The following is a 24,195-nucleotide window of genomic DNA, read 5'->3' as shown; positions in this document are numbered from 1 at the left end:
ATAGAATTTTCATTTCTGGGTGAACTATACATTTAATGCCGTTCTCATTACCAATCACATGATATGAGGATAGAAATTTAAAAATATAAAAATAAATAAACAGTGAAAAAGAAAAAGAGGAAAAGATCATGTGTGTGTGCTGATCTCACCGGTTGAAGATCCCCTCCAATGGCCCTCAGTCACCACCAAAATGCATGTGAGAGGACATGGTGCCAACCCCAAACACTCTGTTCCAGCTAGATGTTCAAAATGAAGTCTGGCACATTGCAAGACCTGTGGTTCTGCCTCCAAGCAGTTTACACAAACCCTGTGCACTTTAAGGCAAGGATGGGCAAAGACTTGCATTTGTGGCAAAAACTTCTGTTTATTCCAACACATGTCTGACATTTTCAAGGAAAATGTGAATCCAAAGCATTTCAACACTGGCTTATTTTCTGAACGCCCAAAATAACAGACCACTTTTGTGTTGTTAGTCTTGCAAAGTTGAAATGTAGTAATGCAAAGGAACAGTAAATGGTCTAATAGTATCAATTTCCTTGAAACTATTCACACTTCTGACCGCAGTCACCAAAGACAAACTCTCTGGAGAACAGAGTGTTGATGACTCCCCCTGTTGGTCACTATTGTGTATATAATCTGTCTTTCCTCTCAATGCAATTTTAGCTAATTGATCCACTCTTGCAAAGAAATCAGATCTAAACCAGGGCATGGGGCAAAAATGCCACCAACATTTACAAAAATGCTGTTCAGTGTGTAGCTAATATGAAGTGGTTAAAATGGAGTGGTAGATTAAAAAACAAACAAACAAACAAACAAACAAACAAACAAACACTTGAACAATTCCAAAGACTACAAAATGCGAACCGGCAATTATTCAAAACCCACCATAACAGTAAAGAGTTGTACAATCTGATTTTACTCTCATAAAGTAAAAAAAAAACAAACAAGTCCCCTAAAAATGAATTCTGGTGCAATTATTAATACAATTTCTTTTTTTCTTTTTTCTATTAATTTATTTTAAAATTAAAAAAGTAAATTCCTGACACTGCTACGAACCCACCGTCTCATCTGGTTATGATTATGGTTGCAGTCTGGTTGTGTTGTATATGTGTTTAGAACAAAGTACATTCACCAAGCCTCTCAAAGGAAAAAGAGACGGCTGAGGGTGAATTGTGCTTAATGCTTGTGTTTATGTGGTGTAAACCTACTGTAGATTCGGTGAGACCACCCACAGACATGGTGAGGCCCAGGAGCGTGTGGTACTGGTACTAAGGCAGCCGCAGGAGCTGAGTGATGTGAGGGAAGGCCTGTGATGCAATGTTCCAGATGAGCGAGTGTCCCGTCTCTCTGCGGTACACATAAAAAACACCCGGGATGAGAGATAAACACAGATCAAGCATTCAGGGTGGGAATTTCATCTACGGCTACAATTGTAAGCAATTACAACATAAAAATTTGCTTTGAACAAACTTCTATGCAAAAGTGCACCTCCCAGATATAATGAGATAATTCAAGCCTTGATTATGCTTGACACATTCACTCTGGCGCAGGTGGTGTGCGCACCTCTGAGGCACTAAGAGGCTTAGGCCCAGGTGAAGATAGATTGGCATATAAAAGAGGTGGACAAACAACAAAACTCTTAACAACTTGTCTCTTGTGTTGACTTATGTTTACAAAAAGATAGTGGACTCTGGCATGAGGCACATACGGAGGGATCTTCACCTAAAAACAAAGATTTGTGTGCGAGTAGCTTGTGTTTGGCCATTTTTAAACAGTGAACAATAGGTGGTGGACAAATACTTATATTCTTAGGGGCCGTTCAGTCAGAATACGTTCTTGCATTAAAAAAAAACATCCTTCATGCACCACCATGAAAAGAGCAGAGCGCAGGTGTCTCAAAAAACATTTTATTTATAAGTTGAAGTTCTTTTTAACTTGACTCTGTGTCTAAAAAACACCGCTCCAGCACAAAATGATCAGGATGCAATGCAACAGTAAAAAAAGCTACATGTCTAGCACATGTTTACATAGGAAAACAGTAGCTGGGTTTCCATCAAAATGTTTTACATTTTTTATGCACATTTCTAAAAATTCGACTATAGAAAATACGAATAGTTGCGCGTTTCCATCCACTACATCATGCGCATTATCTTAAGGGAGCCGCTTTGTCATGATGGAGCAGCTGCTTGGAGCAATTGTACAGTAATTAAATGCTGCCAGGATAGGGCACAGAAAAAGTGTAATATCTGAAATAATGAGGGCTGAAATGGATGTGATGCCCATTCGCTGCCAGCCTCCGCATCCCTGAGCGCCCGCATTTAAAACTGTTCTGGCGGATTGTGAGGACACACTTTAAAGACCAGCTAGGGGTTAGACACTTCTGAATGTCAAGGGCTTTGTTCATAGAATTGTGTGCCAACTTCCAAGCTCTGTCCTTTCATTGGGCCAGTCACATCAAGCTATTGTACACTCATAACACGTGCGTGAATGGTTAAAACACGTCATCGTTTTGCGAATAAACTGTTTCCATCACCTTAATACGCATTTGAACTAATGTAAAACTCTAGAAAATCCACCTCCTCCTTGTGCATTCAATTTTATGCTAATTTTGAGAGTTTATTCGAATATCAAGCGTTTCCATTAAGGATTGCTTATGCGCAATTTAAAAATGTTGGATGGAAACACAGCTAATGGTAAAATTGCACAGATGGACACAAAACCTGTTTGGTTTACTAATAATCCCCACCAGTAAGAGATTTTTGATTCTAATTTAATAATTTTTTTTTTTTAAATCCATAAAAAGTTCAGATTTGGTATGACCTCTTTTGCTCTAAAAATGGCATGCAGTTGAACTTGCATGGACTCCACATGTTTATGTAAACTGGTAATGATCCATGTTATCCAGCATGATTTGAGAATGTTTCACAAGAGCATCTTCTGTACAAAGTATTTTGTACAAAGGTGTTAGCATGGTCAGTGTCACAAATCTGCACATATTTGATTAGAGACAAAAATACTGCAGCATCCAAAATATTATTTCTTCATAACTTCATGTCATACATTTTCTTTGTTTTAAATTTTTGATCTTAAAATTTTGATTAAATCTTTGTTTATTTTCAGGTTTAAATGACAAAAAATAGCTACTGTATATTAGAGGTGGGAATCTTTACTGGCCTCACAATTCAATTAGATTACGATTCAAATGGTAGCTATTCGATAACAAAACGATTTTCAGTGCATCACGATACATCTTGTCCTTCATTATTTTTTATCAATACACACACTCAGATAAATTCAAACTTCAAATATATATATACAAATGTATATTTACAGCATTGTTCATCATTTTTATTTAATACTATTAAATTATTACTCAAGAATTAATCAATCCCTAGCCCACAAATAGCGGGGTTTGCTGCTTAAGAAATTGTGGAGGTGAGGACGAAGTCGAGCACCCGTCTGGGGAAAGAGAGAGAGGTAAGGAGTTCCACCAGTAATGAACTGCTACTAATTACGGTTTCCATGTTCACAGTGAGAGATGGGGGAGATAAAAGCAGCCCAGTCCTCAGAAAGAGGAGAGAGAGACAGACCAGAGTCTTCATGTCTGTTCCCAGAGAGAGTTTTGTTTGAGTGATGCTGAAAAGCAGTCTTGTGTTCAAGTGAAGCTGAAAAGCGGACTTTTATTTGAGTGAAGCTGAAAAGCGATTTCTGTTTATTTGTTAATAAAACAGACTCACATGAACTGTGGAAGCCGGCTCCCGCTTCCTCCTTTATCTACCCAACACAAACCTTTATCACAGAAATCAATCAAGAATCTTGCATGTGCACTGTACAGACAAGCGAGTGAACGGCAAAGAGCAACAGCCAAAGAAAAAGAGAGCACAAAAGCAGAGAAAGGCATTGGGAAGCAGGAGACAAAAAATAATTAGAAAATAAAACATCACCCACGTCTCCTGAACCATCTCATCATTATTTTCAGCTGTTTTTTCCCGTTCTGTGCAATAACAGGCGTAAGACCGTCTTTCCTGTTGTTTGTTGATGTGTTATCACAAATAAACACACATTCACACAGTCTGCGATCAGTCCTGTAGTGTGCGTGCTTGGCTTTAATATTACCATTTCAAGGACTATTCATCGGTTTAAGGAAAAGACGTCTTTGTCCCATGAATATTTCCAAATAGTTGTCATACTCATTCAAAATAACAGTGGGAGGTACTTCATTCAGTGACTTTAACACGATTAACGTTACTAATGTTCACACAACTGTCATAAAATGTCATTTTTAAAATGTGGACCATGTTGTTCGGTGACTAGATGCTCTTTGGATGTCTGGAACTAATGTAAATTAAAATGTTTAGATCTCCAAAAAAGCAACCACAAATGGATGCATGAACCGCTGCAGTGAAGCGAGACAGCAGGATAAGTACAATACTAATAACAGTAGCACACATCTTATCTCTGGTATTAGGGATGCACTGATCCGATACCTGGATCGGTATCGGCTCTGATACTGAAGCTTTCTGACGAATTGGGTATCGGTCAGACGAGCCCGTTCCAAATCCAATACTGTGTGTTAGTCATGTTCGTTACTGTCAAGCTCCAAAAATGACATAAAAGAACCATTAAAACACAATTAAAGTAGTTCATATGACTCGTGCATTTTATTCAAAGACACCTGAAGCTGTGCCATAGCTCTGTGAATCACAAAAGGCTGTGTTTAATAAGTAAATATATCAAATGCACCTCCAGTGCGTTATTGAATGGTTTGCTCTGTTTACACACACACACCCATGGCTATTTTTAGCCTTACAACTGTGTGCAATATTTGAGCGCTAATCACGAACAACAGCTCAGATGTAGATGCTCAATAGTTTGGTTCACTTATAATATGCATTTAGAACAGCACCAGAGGTGCATTTTACCAGAATTTGAATAAGAAGCAAATTAAACTACTGTGAACTTGCCTACAAACAGACACATACAGGACTTCCTGGAGAGTTCAGAATGTCAAAATAAAAGCATGAGAGTTCAAAAAGTGCACGATTTAAATATATTACTGTTGTATTTAAAATTCAAATTAAAAGTCAATAATAATAATAATATTAATAACAATTTATTATTATTATTATTATTATTATTATTATTGTCATCATTACTATTTGTTTACAAATTATAACAATATTTAAGTTGAATGGGTTCCAAAAAATAACTGCGTGAATGAAAAGTGAGCTGATATCTTACAACTAAACTGAACAAAAAAGAGATCTGAATCCTTTAAAGTCCAGATGCAAGTTGAAACATAAAAAAAAATAAAATAAAAAAAATACAAAAACATACAAAAAAATAAAACACTGGTTTCTTTTCTACTGAAGACTTGAAGACTGGAATTACTGTTAATTTTGCTGCCACATTATCCAGTATACTAGTTAACAATAAAGTTTTTCTTAATAAGCTATACATTTATATTGAAATAATGTGTAGTTAGAGGTTTGTGTTTCTGTACATATAAAAGAGTACACCCAATTAGTTCCACACAGTAATGTAAAGATATTCTAAACTAATTATGCAACAGAATCAACACTGGTATCGACCGATACTGAGATTTCCGATATCGGAATCGGATCGGAAGAGAAAAAGTGGTATTGGTGTATCCCTATCTGGTATAAGAGATAATTTATGCCAACTAATTTTAAGTTAATAGGTAGACTATAGATCGCTCCAATTATAATGAACGAAGCAGCGCAAGTCATTTACTTTTACATTTAGTCATTTAGCAGACACTTTTATCCAAAATGACTTAAAAATGAGGAACATAACAAGAAATTTGTCACACAAAAGTCAACAATGTCTGCAGAATTGAACTGCTAAGTTCTCAGAGTAGCTGGAGTAGCATAAAGAGACAAGAAAAGTATTTTTATTAGTAAAAAAGAAATCCCTCACTTGTCCGCAGGTCACACAGACAGCTTCACTGAACGGCTTCGTTGATTATAATGATTTTATGACAGTTGTGTTAACATTAGTAATGTTAATCGTGTTAAAGTCACTGAATGAAGTGCCTCCCACTGTTGTTTTGTATGAGTATGACAACTAGTTGGAAATATTCAAGGGACAAGGACGTCTTTTTCTTATACCGATGAATAGTCTTTGAAATGGTAATCCAATATTCCTGACCTTTCCATTGAGAAAATAACTTTGAACATCTAAACTATGAAGCAATTTCATCGCCCTTCTTGCGTGGACGCTCAGTATCAACAACATGTCTGGATAAGTCACTTCAGGTAAACGTTTGATGTTCTTTGAGAAAATATGTTAACTCAAAGGCTTATTTAAATGATCTGGTAAATGATAGCGGAAATGCTTCAGGGTCTGTAGCGTTCTAATTCCTTTGTTATTGTTTATATCCTTGAAATGGTCAATGTGCACGTCTGACCATTTGTTTCTAGCATCTCACTCTGTCTCTAGCACACAAATAAGAACCACTGCACTTATGCCCTGATAAAAACTGGTATGTGCATGGCCAAGCAAAACAGAGCATTGTGGATGCAACGCACACTGTCACAAGTGCTGTGATGATGTCAAGACATTTGGTGTGCTAACCCTTGTACACGCTTGTCCAGACACGTCAAGCAAAAACCAGGCTTTAGGTCACATCAAGTTACATTTTTGTCTTAGTGCATAATGGGATTGGGATCTATAATATTTCTTCATATATAGGGCTGCATGATAATGGTAAAAACCATAATCAAGTTTTTTGTACTCGGTGAGTGTATTTCTGTAATAATTTAGCATTCGCCATTGCTATGCAGTCTCAAGAATTGTTTTGGCAGAAAAGTGTGTGGGAAGTGTGTGTGTTGTTGTTTCTGTGTTTAGCTGACAACAGCTTTGTGCTCATCTTTCCATACATGGTGAAATTCTCTCATCTCCTCCTTGCTTCACAAAACCCCAGTGCCTTGGAGTTACTTTAGATTTGTTTAGAAACTTGTAATGGCCAAACATATTTGGAATAAAGCAAATTTGCAACTGAAGTAAATCTGTAGTGCTTTAAATATAACGTGGTCAGCAAATGTTACTGACGCACACAAACCAAAACGAACTCAGAGCACGTCTGTTCTGTATATAACATACATTATCAGAGCATAAGATGGAATTTGTGAGTATCGAGCACAGAACCGATCTGAGACCGATGAAACACTGCATTATGAGCCCCATGTGTAATACACTACAGATCAGAGTGCCACACATACAAGACATGCAATACTCCTAAACTTCTGCGGCTAAGTATTTCAGAGCGTGCTCGAAAGTGAAACAACATTTTGTCCAGTGATTGGACAAAATGGAACTTCTGAATAAAGTGTGATAGGTCAGTTGAGTTTAAAATAGACTTTGGAAAAACTTGTGGTCTATCATCCGTAGACACAGCCTATAATAAAAATGAACGACTTTACAACTTTACCTGGCTGTAATTTCTGCTTGCTAGCTCACTAATATCACTGACGTTTATGCTTAATAACAGAAGAGAGGCAGAAACAGTGATCAGAGTTAAAATACGATTAATTGTGCAGCCCTAGTCATATATGTTGTTGATAAAAAAACATAAATATCGTGATTTGAAGTGAACAGCAGTTCATTCTGTTTGGAAAACGGAGAATGGGCCGCATTAACATGTCCGGAGCACATTTAGACCCCAAGGGCACTTACAGAGGGAAGATGATTAGTAGCTCCTCGCAGTGGGGAATGTGAGGTACTGTGGGCTCCGTGATGTGGAGCAGGCGGAGGAAAATGGTGCCAGCATGGGCTCGATAGCAGTATATCTTTTCTGCAGCCTGCTGGGCCAGGCAGCACATCATACGCTGAACACTACAGAGAAAGAGAAAAATATCAATTCATCTGTGATGAAAAGGAAAACAGGCCTCAAGTTTTTACCAAGTGATATAAGAGAATAGAATGTTGCATAAAGTGGCCCAAGAGTGTAAAATTTTGACTTCCATCTATATAATTAGTGATAGACTGATATAACGGCCAGACCAATCAATAAGCAGAAATGTGACTATTTTGAGATTATCGGCCGATAACTGTCCACTTGGCTGATTAACAGATGTGGGCCACGCTTCCCAAAAGTAGATCATAGAATCCATTTTATGGTTCATCTTAGTTTTGCGGCCTGTTTCCCAAATGCATTGTAACTTAAGAAGTACTTGAAAATGCTCATAGATTAACGAGTGCTCTAAAGCAGTGGTCTCCAATCTTTTTTGCACCACGGACCGGTTTCGTTTTTAAAACATTCTCGTAGACCGTCCTGTGGGGGGTGGGGGGTTACGTTAGTTTCACACTCATGTTAACACTGGCTATAGATAAAATGACTCTGAAAATGCGTTTCCGAGTTCTTTCGAGCTGCAAATTTCAATGGTGGAAATAGGCAGCGCTGCAGTTTCAATCATCTTTTAAGCTTAAAGCTAGGGTGTGCAATCTTTTCTAGAAACATTTTTTGTTATACTGGTTGAAAGTCTCTGCACATCCTGATAGCAATCAATAATTTAAGTGGTCTAAATGTAAATTTGTTCGCGCAGACAATCACACGTCATCAGCGCGGGTTCCTTGACGCTGTGCAGAGCGAGTGCGAAAATGGAAGGCGAACCACAGCTAACTTATGTTCCTGCTGAACCACCAGTAAAAGGAAACAACCGTTGCGATCAATACCACCAACACATCTCTCCTCCTGGCTCTTAGACTCTGCTCTGTGTGTGTGTGTGTGTTTATGTGTGATAGAGCAGGTGTGGATTTGGAGACACCTCTGAAGTGAGGGTGGGCTCTATGTTTTCAAAGCTAGCTTGCTAACTGCTAGCCTCTCTGGATTACACACCCTAACTTTAATAGAATGTACAAATTTATTTTAATGTAATAAAAGTTATTATAAAGGAATATCTATGGTTTACAGTTTACAGTGGGTTCTTTTCTGAAATATCGGCAAAACAAGTTTAAACTAGGTTCAATGAGGGTTCATGTCAGACATGTAACAGGTTGATGAATACACATCCTCACATGTTTAACACACTTCTAAAGTCTAAGAAATGTGATATATAAAAATAAAAACTACCACTAGAAATGCAATATGTGTCTTTACTGCTTAAATTATTAACAAACATACAATAAATAATAATATTCTTTAGTATGATCATATTCCATATCAAAACTAATAACAGCTGTTTTCAATTGAACAATATTATTTACTGCATTCCAAATAAATGCAAAGACATAATTTTAGCAGTATGTCATTATTTTTTTATTCACTTATACTTTCACAAACAGGAGTCCATGTTCTGCGGTGGTGAACACAGATCCCGTTCCTCCCGTTATATCGTATATTGTTCTTGATCATATAATCATTAGATTATATCTGACCTCAAATCTGTCACAGTGACAGCACTTTGGAAATTAAAAACAGCCGTTTGCGATCAGAGTTTGCGTGATTTCTTTGTAAAAAAGTTCATATACACCAACAGCTGCTGCGGGTCAATTGTCTCTAATAGAGCAGACACGATAACAATGACAGTGACCTGTGAAGTATCATCATTTATGTAAAATCCTGTGTTTTTCCTGATGCAACGATCTGGTGGAAATTTAAAGAAGCCCTAATCTTCAATAATCTATGGAAAATGGGGTGTTTCAACCCCAAACACAGCACTTTTTGGGCAGTTTCAGTGCAATTTGAGCGAAACCCCCATAGACAGCAGTTATTTTCTGGGCAACCAAAAGAACCAGAAAAGGGCAGGGCGGAGCGTTTGTCTATAAACAGTAACTTCATCTATAGGAATTGTGAAACCAATGTTTTCTGAAGTCGCGCCTTTTATGTCAATATGGATAGTGCCTTATAAAAGGGCAAAGGGCATATATCAGTACTGCACAGAAATTTTTCCCAGTAGCAACTCTTCCACGGCCCGGTACTGGGTCGCGAGCCGGGGGTTGGGGACCTCTGCTCTAAAGAACTCGTACAGCGCTATTATTATTATTATCATTTTAACTGACAAGGATATAATAATATAATTATTAATAATAATAATAATAATAAATATAGTTGCAAGCAGTGATTAATGGGGTACAAGCCTTTAAGGTAATTTAAGTACATCTGCAACAGATATTAAGCATTAATTAGACAGCCTGTTAGCAACTAAAACAATGTTAAAGTGCCTCAATTTTGAGAAACATCAAGTGAGGTAGCACACAGATATGGTATTTTTGACATTCCTGACTGTTATAGCGGCACCAAGAGTCATAGGTATGCAATTTTTTCATATGTCCTCAGAATGACCCCATACATACACTGGCAGCCAAAAGTTTGGAATAATGTATAGATTTTGCTCTTATGGAAAGAAATTGGCACTTTTGTTCACCAAAGTGGCATTCAACTGATCACAATGTATAGTCAGGACATTAATAACATGAAAAATTACTATTACAATTTGAAAAAAAATTTCAGAACTCCTTAAACTACTTCAAAGAGTTCTCATCAAAAGAATCCTCCGCATGCAGCAATGACAGCTTTGCAGTCTAACGCACTCTAACTTTTTCTTTTTGTTTTTCTGTTACAAAAGTGTCTTTTTCTTTGTAATTCTTCCCATAAGGCCTGCACCCCTGAGTCTTCTCTTTACTTTTGTACATGCTTTTCAGCTTTCAGCTGTGTTTGATATAATGGCAAGTGATTTTCTAGTTCCAAATTAGCAATTTACAACACTCAAGGATAAGGTGTTGGAGTGATGGCTGCTGGAAATGGGGCCTGTCTAGATTTGATAAAAAAATAAAAAAATTAAACAAAATTTCCAAATAGTGATGGTGTTGTTTTTTTACATCAGTAATGTCCTGACTATACATTGTGATTAGTTGAATGCCACTTTGGTGAATTAAAGTACCAATTTCCTTCCGAAACAGCAAAATCTGTACATTATTCCAAACTTTTGGCCGCCAGTGTAAGTGCCTCAAATTTTGTAAAAATATCTCATTCTGTTTAAGAGTTAGAACTGTTTAAATAAAAGTGGCCACATCAGCTGCTTACGTTTTGGTGTAGCTTTGTGACAATGAATCAAAAGTTTAAACTTTATTTGATAATTATTAATAAAGGGACTCCAGAGAATCTTTCTGCACTGGTTTGGTTCTGATCGGGCGAATGGCCTAGGACTAGTTCAATATAGCTGCTACAAGATGATTTTGTTGATGGTGGCCATGTTTTTCAAGGTAGGTAAATGTCCTCATAGACCTTGCTGGCACCTTGGATAAAGACACTGCATGCAAAATTTCAAGTCGATCGGCCCAGCGGTTCCATAGTCAGAGCCATTTTGACCTTTTTTACTATTATAGCACCACCAAGAGGTAGAAACTCAAAATGTTTTTGTGTGTCCTTAGAATGGCCCCATACAAATGTGTACTAAATTTGGTGACAATATCTGATTCCTTTCAAGAGTTATAACTGCTTTAGTAAAAGTGTCCACACACATTACGTTCGTTTTGGCATACCATTTGACGATGAATCAAAATTTTTGGTAACTTTTCATTATGGGACTCCAGAGAATCTTTCTGCACTGATTTGGTCAGTTCAAAATAGTAATTTTTAAAATAATATCAAGTATTTATTGAAAGTTTTGTTTCACACCAATGGTACTTGAGGCAAAGTAGTTTAGAATGAGGAGATCTACAATATGGGATGAATAACACGTTTCTTTGTGAAACACAGCGGTATATACAATGATTTACACGCATGTAAAATGCGATAGCGCCACACGGTGGGCAATTTTTTTTCACATTTTGCACAGACCTCTCGGCCTTAATTCCTTATATAAAAGCTGCTGAAAGCTGATTGGTCGATAGCGGCCATGTTTTTCAAGATTTGCAACTGTCCTAAAAGACCTTGATGGCACCTTGGATAAAGACACTGCATGCAAAATTCCAAGTCGATCAGACCAACAGTTCCATAGTTAGAGCAATTTTGCATTTTTTATTAAAATGGCACCAAGAGGCGGAGGCATATTTTTTGGCATACATTTGCAATGATGAATCAAAAGTTCAAACTTTTTTTGATAATTATTAATATTGGGACTCCAGAGAATCTTTCTGCAATGGTTTGGTTCCGATCGGGTGAATGGACTAGGACTAGTTCAAAAAGTAGTTTTGTTAAATAATCTCAAATATTTTATGAACAATTTGATTCACATCAATGGTTCTTGAGGCAAAGTGGTTCAGAAAGAGGAGGTCTATCATATGATCTGAAAAACATGTTTCTTTGTGAAAGACAGCCGTATGATTTACATGCAATTAAAACACGATAGCATCTCCCGGTGGGCAATTCTTTTCACATTTTGCACAGACCTCTCAGGCCAAGAGACAAATAGACCTGCTATGTTTCATTTTGATACGCATTTTTTAACCTTGTCAAATAGCTGCTAAAAGCTGATTAGTCGATGGCGGCCATGTTTTCCAAGATATGCGACTGTCCTCATAGACTATGATGGCACCTTGGACAAAGACACTGCATGCAAAAAAATTGTTTCTAGGCCTTATGGTTAAAAAGTTATGGCCCAAAATGTGAAATGTTCTTGTTTTGTTCACTGTAGTTTTGTTTTTTAGGTTGCTGTATCAAGTTTATTTCACGTAGTTTGAAACTTAGAAAAAACACAGCTCAAGATTCCTGCATTTGGAATTGCGGTCCGTCCAGCTGAGTATGAACGCAAGAATAGGTTTTCATCTTGTGCTGTCACTAGCGTCAAGCACGTCTGAGTGTGTTTTGTTGTCTGAACAGCTGCTTGTTGACCATGCAGCCAGAATTTGCTTACTGCCCCATTCTGAAAACAGGTGGTACTTCAAGCTTGAATTGCTCCGATAGTAGGAATATTCCTTATTATGTTCTGGGGAGATGATTCATTGCATAAAGTTTTTTAACACATTATTTTTATATAATTAATCACACTGAATTAATGTGTCAAAAACACGTAAACTACGTGTTTATTTAAATTCAGCAATTGTATGTACATCATATTTGCCGTCATCAAATTTTATTCCAAAAATCTACATTATATCTGCCATTGGCCACCCTGCAGTTTATAAATCGATATTAGTATCAGCCATAAAAAAGCCATATCATCAACCAATACATATAATGACATAATTTGGGCTTTTTTTATTCGTACCCAATGCCATGGCAATAAAAATGTTAAATGTTAACCAATGCACTTGGTTGACTAGTGATGTGGCCTTAAGACTGAAGTTATAGGAGATTTAGAGTGTCTCACAGGTCAGAGGAGAGGAGCTCTGGGGCAGATGCCACCACCAGCAGGGTCACATCCTTGAGACTGCTCATTACTGCCGCCCTCACCCTGAAACACAACCAGGGCGAAGAGTCAAAGCTGAACTGTGTGTGTCCAACAGCTCTCAAGTGCCACAACCACACAAAGAAGGCTTTAAATATTCTGCTGTTTTGTTATTTTTTAAAGTGTTATGATAACTGCATACAGTGGCTCCAAAAAGTATTTGGAAACTTAAGCCGCACCTTCCACAAGGATGAAAGTATGCATTGGATAAGTACCAAACCAAGTGACATTTTTGGGGTCACTATATGTTCACTGAGACATTTCCACTGTCATGTTGAGGTTTTGCTATGCCTGGAGGCCCACTATGGAGAGGAATGCATCACTCGTGGGGTAAAGAAGGACAGGCCGCAGGGCAGTGACAGGCAGTTATGGTGACATTCCTCTGTAAACTCAAAGTAAACGTTGCCTCAGGGAATGTGTGAGAAGTAACTTCGAAAGTGCATTCCACAGGCACGTCCAAGAATGCATCAGTACTCACCAGACCCCAACGTCCCCTTGGCTGCCTGTGCTGTAGTCATTCTTACATCCCAGCAAGGCTTCATACATGGGCCTTATGTTCTTTTCGCACAAGACGTGGTTTGGGCTGCCCTGCGCACACACACCAATGGCTACACACACCCTGAGAGAAGGAGAAAGTGCAGGATAGGGTCACATTTTAAATTTAGAAAGTTCATGCTGCCGACTTTATCTTACTCTAAGATATTATTTATATTTTTGTAGTCAATTTGAGCCAAGTTCTCTTAAGTTATTTTCTTGCTCAAAAACGCAATATAATGGTTGTATTCTGGAATTTTTGGAGAACATATTTGGAAACACAATTGGAAAATATGCTGACACAAGCTGCTTGGTTATTTGCTTATAAGTTTTATAAGCCATTTGTAATTAGTTTTTGTGACCCTGCTTGGTTTAAAAATGGGCCTTGACTGACTCTAAATGACATATTTTATTTATATATCAACATAATATATGTTATGTTGCTTTTATACAACAGTTCAATGAACTAAGTTAAAGTAAGAACCAAAAAAAAAAAAAAAAAACTCACCATAAAAGTGCCCGCCCACTTTTTCACTTTGTCTTGCTTTCGGTAGTATTTTTCTCATCCATTTTTTTCCTTTATTTCATAAAGTTGTTCATAAAAGAGTTCTGAGCCATGAGTCAAACAAATCAGCTCCGAGGTGAATCACAAGATTACAAACTTTGATTTGATGCAAAAGTATAAAAAATTAATAAAAAAATAAACTAAAATAAAAAAACGGTACAAGACCGTGTACTGAACGTCTTTAATGAGACAAGAACAACAATGCCATGCCCCCCCCCGGATTCATGGGTAGTGTAGTTCTTTACCAGTATTTTTTGCTAATAAACATGATATTTGTTTTACTTTTATTTTTTTTATTTTTATGTTGGCTTGAATACCATTGATTAACAACCTCAGAGCTCACAGTAAGTCTGTCTTGAAAGTTTTGTAAATTATCGTTAATAATCAATTCCCCTATGGAACCAGACTGTTGCACTTTATATGCCTGTTATTATGTCAATTTTTCCTCTACTAATCAAAAAAGTTCCAAACGAAGCTAAAGCAATCATATTAGAGGACTGGAACTAACTGCTGTACAATTTTTGGTTTATACATGTTACAGGATATACAAATGTATCATGCATTGGGACTTTAGGCCCTTCTTTGTTGTCTATAGTAAATAGCTTGCTTGTGCCAGGATGTGTCCCAGAGGAGTTAAAGACTGTGATAGATCCTTCGGTTACAAATAATACAAGACCAATCTTAAAATTACCTCTCATCTCTAAAATAATAGAGAAAGCAGTAGCTAAACAACTGTTGAAGGTAGTGAAGGATAACAATATGTTTGAGAAATTTCAGTAAGGTTTTAGAGAAAACCACAGTACAGAAACTGCCCTTCTTAGGGTGTCCAATGATTTATTGATGGCGGATGGAGAGTGCTCCATTTTAGTGCTGCTTGATTTAACTACAGCATTTGATACAGTTGATCATTCAGTTTTACTTGATACATTGAAGACATGGATGGGAATATCTGGGGTGGATTCAGACTGGTTTGTTTCCTACTTGACCAAATGGAAATCTGTAGTGTCTGTTGGAGATTAGATGTCCTCCTCTTCAAAAATTAATTGTGGTGTTCCGCAAGGATCCCTGTTAGGGCCAATTTTGTTTTCACTATATGCTACCTCTTGTTTCTGTGATTCAAAAATACAACATTAATTTTCATTGCTATGGAGATGCCCTGCAATTGTATGTTGTTGAATCTCAATGATCTGACTCATTTAAATGTTCTTCAAGCATATATTGGAGATATAAAAATTTTTTTATGGCATGTACTTTTCTGGTAAAACAGTGGTTGTGACAACTAAAAAAAAAAAATAAAAAAAAAATGTCAGACTGAGTTAGGAATTAATCAAGTGGTCCCGAATATTCAGCAGGTGGTGAGAAATTTGGGAGTCTATTTTGATACTAACTTAAATTTTGAATATTACGTCAGGAAGTTAGTTCAATCCTGTTTTTACCAGTTAAGGAACATTTTCAAGGTAAGATATGTCTTGTGTTTCAAGGATACAGAGAAGCTCTGTATTCTTTTATTTTGTCTCGCCTTGATTACTGTAATGCACTTTTTTCAGCGTTAAATCAATGCACTTTAGCATGGCTGCAATCAGTGCAAAATGCTGCAGCTAGACTTTTGACATGAACAAGGTCTTTTAATCATATTACTCCAGTTTTAGCTTCTTTGCATTGGTTACCAATTCATTTTAGGGTTGATTTTAAGATTTTATTAATTACACATAAGGCATTACTTGGGTTGGCACCAGAATATTTAGCAGAACGTTTAAAACCTTGTGAATCAGTTAGACTTCTTAGATTTTCTTGTCATGAACTGTTGGCTGTTCCAAAATTGAGATACAAAACAAAAGGTGATGGAGCGTTTGTTGCGAAGTTCTTACAACAGCTTGGAACAGCCTACCCTGGGTAATTAGAGCTGCTAAATCCGGGTTTTTAAGTCTTTTTAAAAACTCATTTGTATAGACTTGGTTTTATTTCTATGTGAATGTGTTGTGTTTTACTGTGTGTGTTGCTTTTATAACTATGTGAATAAGTTGGGTTTTATTGTGTGTATTTTTGATTTTATGTTTTGATTTTATGTTTTAATTGCAAAAAGGTGCTATATAAATAAAATTATTATTATTATTATTGTTCTTCTTCTTCTTCTTCTTCTTCTTCTTCTTCTTCTTCTTATTATTATTATTATTATTATTATGCACGACTGCATCAAGGTATCAGTTTATTATGGACACCAAGGTGGTATCAGAGCTGGTATTGTACCACATTCGATTATGGTATAAAGCCAAACCTAGTGCATAACACATGAGCATTGTTTCAAGTCGGGACAAAGCAGTGGCTTGAGACAGTCATGAATTTCAGGTCCAGCAGGATGAAGCAGGTGTTGACCATGCTGGGCCAACTGGTTCATCAAGTGCAGGGAGTTACTTTAACATGGATGTAGCCACATACCTCCTGCCTTCTGTTAGACTCACCACTTTCTGCGCCACACTGCAGGCTGCCTGGAGCCCAGACAAGATCTAGGAAAGACACATGCTTACTCAAGACTAACAGTTTCAATACAGACTTGAGCTGAAAATGAGAGATGTGTTAGTCAGGGGGTGTTACCTGCTGTAGTTTGCCATGTATCATAAATGAAGGCAGTGAGCCCAGGGCGAGAGCACAGCAACAGTGGGTCATAACCTCTGGACTCACCAAGGCACATAGGTATTGACTAACCAACTGTTCTGTATAGTAACAAATTCATGTATGTAAGCACAGCCGCTATAATAGCCAAAGCCATTAATTAGAACGGGGTATCCACATACTTTTGGCCATGTAGTGTACATGGTAAATAAGTGAATGAATGGTATGGTCAGTCATCAGTGCTCAGATCTTGCTTACCTTGCATTTTCACGTCAGCCACCCCTGGGTCAACCTGATAAATCTGCTGACACAGTGCTGCCAGTGCTTAAACTGCAGCATCCTTTAGAAAGCACGTAAACACTCTATTAACTATTGATATATTGGTATAGTGATCAAATTCAGTGCACTTCTATGCCCCTCTGGATCTTGAGGTAGGGAAGTTGTTCCTGTATACCCAGTCTGGCCCCGCTGGAGAACAGATGAAGTTTCTTCAAGCTGTCGTCTATTAGCAACTGCCATCCAGCTGCAAGAAAACATAATACACATTAATTCATAATAGAAAATCAACAAACAACAATAAAGGAATGTTGCACGTCTGCTCCACATTCATGAACGCTACGAGAGAAGCTCTTCATAATGTACGTGCTTTGTTTTTTTTAGTGCAAAATATCAGTCTCGCATGAACACAAGCCACTGTGAAGAACTTCTCTCACAGTGCTCTTGAATGCTCAAAGAATGTCAAGATTTTCACTGAACAATTCTCAGGTCTTCAGAAGACTTGGCATATGACACGAGTTACATGAACTACTTTTACAATACTTTTGGATCCTTTTTCAAGCTTTAAAGTGAGTCATTATGAACTGACATTGTATTGAAAAGATGGGCCGAGATATTCGTTACAATTTCTGTTTTTGCATAAGAAAATGTCACATGGTTTTATTATGACATTAGGGTTAGTAAATTATGACAGAATTTTCATTTTTGGGTGAACTACTCCTTTGAGCATCCATTAACCAATCACTTCTCTTTGGGAACTTTGTGGTAACACACTTAATTATGTAAATGTAAAGAAAAGCGGCTGACTCACCAATAACTGGGTCATCTTTAAAAGGCATCTTGGAGAGAGAGAGTTTTCAGTGAGGATGCAGACTTCAGAAAGACAAAGGAAAACCAGATTACAGTGTGAAATGACTTATGGTCACTAAGCCTTTCATATTATGGCCAGCACTAAAAAAATAAATAAAAAATACCACATGCAATAAGCAATTTATAAAAAAAAGTGCAAATCTTCCTTTACATTCAGTGAGTGACTACAACTTCAGCTTCAACTTCAGGATATTTGTTCTTGCTGGGTGATTTGACATTATATTTTAGACTTGATTCAAAGAGATCTGAAATGTCTTTTTGTTTCTAACAGCTTGCCTACAAACAGTATAATACATTTTACATTTATGCATTTGGCAGACACTTTTATCCAAAGTGACTTACAGTGTACTTATTACAGGGACAATCCCCCCAGAGCAGCCTGGAGTTAAGTGCTTTGCTCAAGGACACAATGGTGGTGGCTGTGGGGATCGAACCAGCAACCAGTTATGTGCTTTAGCCCACTACACCACCACCTAAAGTCAAAATCAAAATTAATACAATCACATATATCAATATTATTATTAATAACTGTTGTTATTATTACATTTCTTATTATTATTATAATTATTATTTCATAATAATCATAAACATATCTTGTGGCAGCAGACGAGATAAGAATTTCTAAAATACAAAAAGTGTCTTGAAAGTAAATATACAGTTTGTTTTATTTCCATATCATTAAAGATAACCCTATTATTGGACTAATTCCGTCTGAGCTATTTTTAAAATTTGGTCTATGTACTCATGCATCAGACAGATGCTTTTGGAGTGTCTCACTTTGGCTGTGGAGTGTAGAAGTGTAATCGAGCTTGAAATCATGATCGCCAAGGAGACTATATATTATATTTTGGTCTGTTCTAACATAAAACCAATTAGATCACTTCTTAAGGCATGAATTAAACCACTGGAGACTTATGTATTACTTTTATGTTGCCTTTATGTGCTTTTTGGAGCTTCAAAGTTTTGGTCACCATTCACTTGCATTGTATGGACCTACAGAGCTGAAATATTCTTCTAAAAATCTTCATTTGTGTTCTGCAGAAGAAAGAAAGTCAAACACATCTGTAATGGCATGAGAGTGAGTAAATGATGAGAGAATTTTCAATTTTGGGTGAACTATCCCTTTAATACTTAGAGTAAGTGGTTTGTTCAAATTCCTAACCCTAAGTACGAACATTAACAAATAGAGATGTTTGCCGTAGTAAGCACCACTAAATATAGGCAACAACCAGAGGTTGCGCTAGAAAAAATCTTTATCCATCACTCTGATGGACTGAGTTTTCATTTTAAAGTACTACATTCAGAGGCATAGCATCCATTATAATGGCATTACAGTACATGACAGCGGACAGGCTTAAATTATATATTTTTTGACACCCCAAGTGCAAGTCTGTTGAAACCAAGGAGTTCTTAGGAGAAAGTTATAACTGTCAATGAACCGCTGTGATAAAACAAGATTTTAAAACTTTGCCAGTTGCATGCAGTTTTTCAATGAAATAAATGTCCGATTCGAATTTTTGAAAATGCACAGACAAACACGCACAAGTTCATAGAACTTTTTCGGGTGTGCCTGGTACCACAATAAAGTGTCACATATGAGAAGCACACACATCTCTGAAGCTCTAATACAGGTACTGCTGTAAAATAACTGACAATTCTGCTCTAAATGTAACATTTGTGCTTAGATTAAATGAAAGTAATTTTCAGAAACAATGCACCACTTTTTTAGTGCTTTCATTTTGTTATTTTACTTTTTTGCGGTTTATTGGAGGTTTATAACAAAAAAAGACAAATTAGCATAAAAAGAAAACAAATCAACACACATATTCTTACCCATCCCAGTGGTTGACTTTCATAGCCACCAAATGGTCAATTAGATTGATTAGAGAGATTTTGAAAGTTTAAAGGCAGAAATCTAAAACTTCTAATTTTATAAAAGCACTTACATTAATTCTGTTAAAACTTGTGTATAATTTGATCTGTAAAGATGTTTAAATTGTCGTTTTTGTGGGATTACAGGGTTTACGTTATTACGTCATCATGGCAATGAAGTAATAAAACTGGTTATAACTTAACACAGAAAAGTTAGTAAGTGATTTTATCACACTGAAATCATGTTAACATGCATATTGTTTACGTCTTGTAGCTATACTTTTGAAACAGTAAATAGTTTAACGTATATGGATTGGCCCCCATTCACTTCTATTGTAAGTGCCTCAATGGAACCCAGAATTTTTTTAAAGAAGGGGCAAGTCAAAATAAATTTTTGTGGTGACCAATATTATGCCACAAATGCTGCCGATTGAGCTTAACTTGTATTGAACCCGGAATATTCCTTCAAATGGCGCCAAAATGTAAAAGTTGCTTTAAGTAACACAGTACCATTACATTACGCAAAACATAACACTTTAAAAGAAATGCTCAAAACAGCAAAACTTGTAATATAAAATGGAAGGTTCTGACTCTACATTCTGATTAGATGAGTCACATTCAAAGCCTATCTGTGGTGATGGGGGCATGGTCGTGTGTCTGTCTGCAGGAGAGAGAGAGTGGTAAGGCTCGTCACCTGGGTTGTAATTATCTCTAACACCTGTCTCTTGTTATAGTGATGGTGGCGGAAGACTTAAAAGCCACACCAGTGCATCAGTTAGAGAGAGAGAGCGACCTGAGAGCACGAACTCGACGTTACAGAGTGTTTTGATAAAGTTTTTTCTGTTACCTTATTGAGTGTTGTGAATCTACATGAATTGAGTGCATTAAAGAAATCCAAAAAACCTGAATGCTTCGCTGTCTCCTGACTCCTCCATTGCCCAAAAGAACTGTCCCTACTACACTATCATGTTACACATCCGTTAAATTTTATATCATTGCAAGCTACAGCATTGTTCAGTAACCATAAACATCTAGACTTCATGTTGTGCCTGTCTGTTCAAGATATGTCCCACTCTGTAATTTAGCATTTTTTCATATTTTTCCTGTCGCTCTCATGTGTAAACAATGTAAAATCGTCCTGTCTACTGATAGCCGCACAGAGATAAATAGTACAGCAAAATCTCTACTGGTTAACACATTTCTATCATGCACAGTATTTTCAATTTCATTTGTATAGTGCTTTCACAATACATGTTCCAAAGCAGTTTTATAAATAGAAGCGTCTTCTAATGTTCCGAACTTCGAATATGGCTCTTTGCTCCCTAAGGCTAGCATTTTTCACATTGCTCTTTCCCCAAGCGGAGATACCATAGTCAATGGTAACATTTTTCTGCAGGGTGGACCCTTCTTAAAGACGCAACGGCATAACCGCTGCCTTATTCACTGAAGTATTCAAATCATACCATACCTTTTATATTTGTACTGTTCTCAGGATGTGGGTGTACAGTATGATTGATATACCTGTCGCTGCAATGTTCACAGTGTGTACTCAGGAGCACAGTGCAGCTCAATTAAGCATGCTAACACTGCTCTTAGAGACTAATTTTCTCCTCTTTTTTCTTTACCTGATTGTCAAATAGCAGCTATTCAGGTTACTGACGGTAAAATAGTCTGCTGCTGTGAAAATATCGATGCCATGGGGGAAGGTGCCCTGTGTAGACAGGATATCAAAGAGCATTAGAGACCTAGCACTTGCTACAGATAAAGGATACAGCACCTTACACAAATATGATACTATCTGGTGTCCCTTTCCTTTTTTTAAAGCATTAGATACACAAATCCCATGTTTTTTTTTGTTGTTTTTTTTGTTTTGTTGTTGTTTTGTAATAGGTTTTTGTTGTGTACAGTCATGACATTATTGACTGTATCCAACAATTAAAATCATATACCAAAGTCACAATTTCAATATATGTTACAGTAATATTCAATTAATGACAGTAAAAAACAATGTTTAATTAACTAAATTGTAATTACCAAATACGTGATGTTAAGCTGTGCGCTTCCCTTGCATGATTTTAATATAACAATATTTAATGCACAATATAGTATGTATATATGCTCTTTCCTTTTCAACAAATAGTCATTGAAAGGGGGTGCTATAATATATATTATAGTCATTTAATTGATTTTCTATTAATTTTTTATTTATTTTTCTATTTTGATGTATAGTGTGACTTCCTGAGGTTGACAATCGCACATTTTGAAAGTTAAACTCCTCCTTTCACTGATCATTTGTTGAAAAAGAAAGCAAATGTCTTGAGATGACTTGAATGCTGTTTATGTAAGTAAATTGGCTTTCCTGTTACCTGTCTGCCCACGTTCTCTTGGAACGCAGCCTAAAAACAGAGAAAAGTAAAAGTAAAAGTCTTTTTCTTTTTTTTTTTTATGTAGAACATGAAGCAGAAATCTGAAGATAAACTCACAGAAGCAGCCTTCCTGCAAGTCACATTCCTGTCAAATACAGTTGTGATGACCAGCGCAATGTGGAGGTGGAGACAATGAGAATATAAATGATGATTACACTATAATTTGATCATGCAAATCATATGTTATGTAGAGTAGGACTGTAGATATAACCACAGTGTATGCAGTGGTAAAAATATCTAGCACAATCAAATCATGACAGAAAAAGAGAAATAAAATTAAATAAAAATAAATAAATAAATAAATTAAATAATAATACAAAAAAAAAAAAAAAACGTGTGTGAGATGGCTTTCAGATTTGCGTCAAACTGTGAATCTTCCCAGTAGACATACAACAAAGTAAGGCACTGGGGTGAATTTGAAATGCCTGGAATAATGTTGTGCTCTCTCTCTATGCTATGATCATTTCTTTTAGTAATTTTAACAGAAAAAGAATGTAAAAATGAAACAGTAAAAGCCTGTTAATCGGTTAACTGTAGGTTACCTAAACATATTTAACATTTAAAATGAAAATAAAAAATTTACATTTAAATTTTAAAATAATATTACTTTTTATATAGGTTATAAAATTATATTTTATAATATTTATCAAAACAATTCTAAAAAATACAAAAATGTATTTTCTTTGGACCTTTAATATTCAAACTATACAGTATTTTTATTATTAAAAAGTTCAAGTAAATAGAATCAACTCATAATTTACACTGAAAAACAATAAGGGTGTTTCTAGAAGTCCCTGCATAATTCTTCACATTGAATTTGTATAAAATCTCATTTAAATAGACATGTTTCTTCTCACTTTTGTTATTAGTTATGTAGTTACAATGGTTATCTATTGGGGGTGTTTTATATGGCATATTATATTATATTACAATAAGTGATATGTATTTTACCCTGATTGTTTTGTCTTTATGTGGGTAACACTGGGCACTGTCTATAGTTTATGTAGTTAATTATATAAGTTAGATTTTTGGAAGGCCACTTTCGATAAACTCATCATGTGGCCTTTCATTGCACAATTTGTATCATCAAATGCATTTTAACAGCATATTTTTAAAGGGGTCATGACATGAAGAATGACATTTTCCTTGATCTTTTGGCATACAGTATAAGAGGTACTATAGTACTATAAAAACACACTGCAAGATTCAGAACTCAAAACATCCTCCTCACTGCAAAAAGAGCATTTGTTGAAACCAAGCTGCCAAAATGACTCGTTCTCTACTTCCTCCACACTGTTATGTCACACTGTAGTAGACATTTGCATCTGACTAGTGTTGTCAAAAGTACTGTTACTTCGGTACCAAGTCGATAGTAAAATAAAAAAGATGGAACGATACCAGTGTTTCTGCAGAACCGGTAATACCGAGCACCGACTCTATCCGGTACCAGCGCACAGTATATGACTCACACTCGACAGCACACAGGCTTATTTTGAATGTGTGCCCGGTTACTCCTTGTACACTGAAATGGACAATTATTCCAATTAAAATCATAATATATCCTAGTGTGATTTATTAAACCGCTAAAGGCTGCAATCTTACTGCGGACGAGCTGCACACTTTAAATCCGACCGCTCATCCACTAGAAACTCCACAGACATTGAGAATCATTCACACTGTATTAGATGCA

General features: G+C 36.4%; 1 pseudogene; it reads right to left on the bottom strand.

The window, feature by feature from the left end:
* The window catches only part of LOC127450608 (tubulin-specific chaperone D-like), a 79,361-nt pseudogene that overhangs the window by 12,928 nt on the left and 42,238 nt on the right, over positions 1-24,195 (bottom strand).

Source organism: Myxocyprinus asiaticus, chromosome 13 (assembly GCF_019703515.2).
Source record: "Myxocyprinus asiaticus isolate MX2 ecotype Aquarium Trade chromosome 13, UBuf_Myxa_2, whole genome shotgun sequence".
NCBI classification, from domain to species: Eukaryota; Metazoa; Chordata; class Actinopteri; order Cypriniformes; family Catostomidae; genus Myxocyprinus; species Myxocyprinus asiaticus.
The sequence above is the reverse complement of the archived record's forward strand: the minus strand, read 5'-3'. Positions and strand labels throughout refer to the sequence as shown.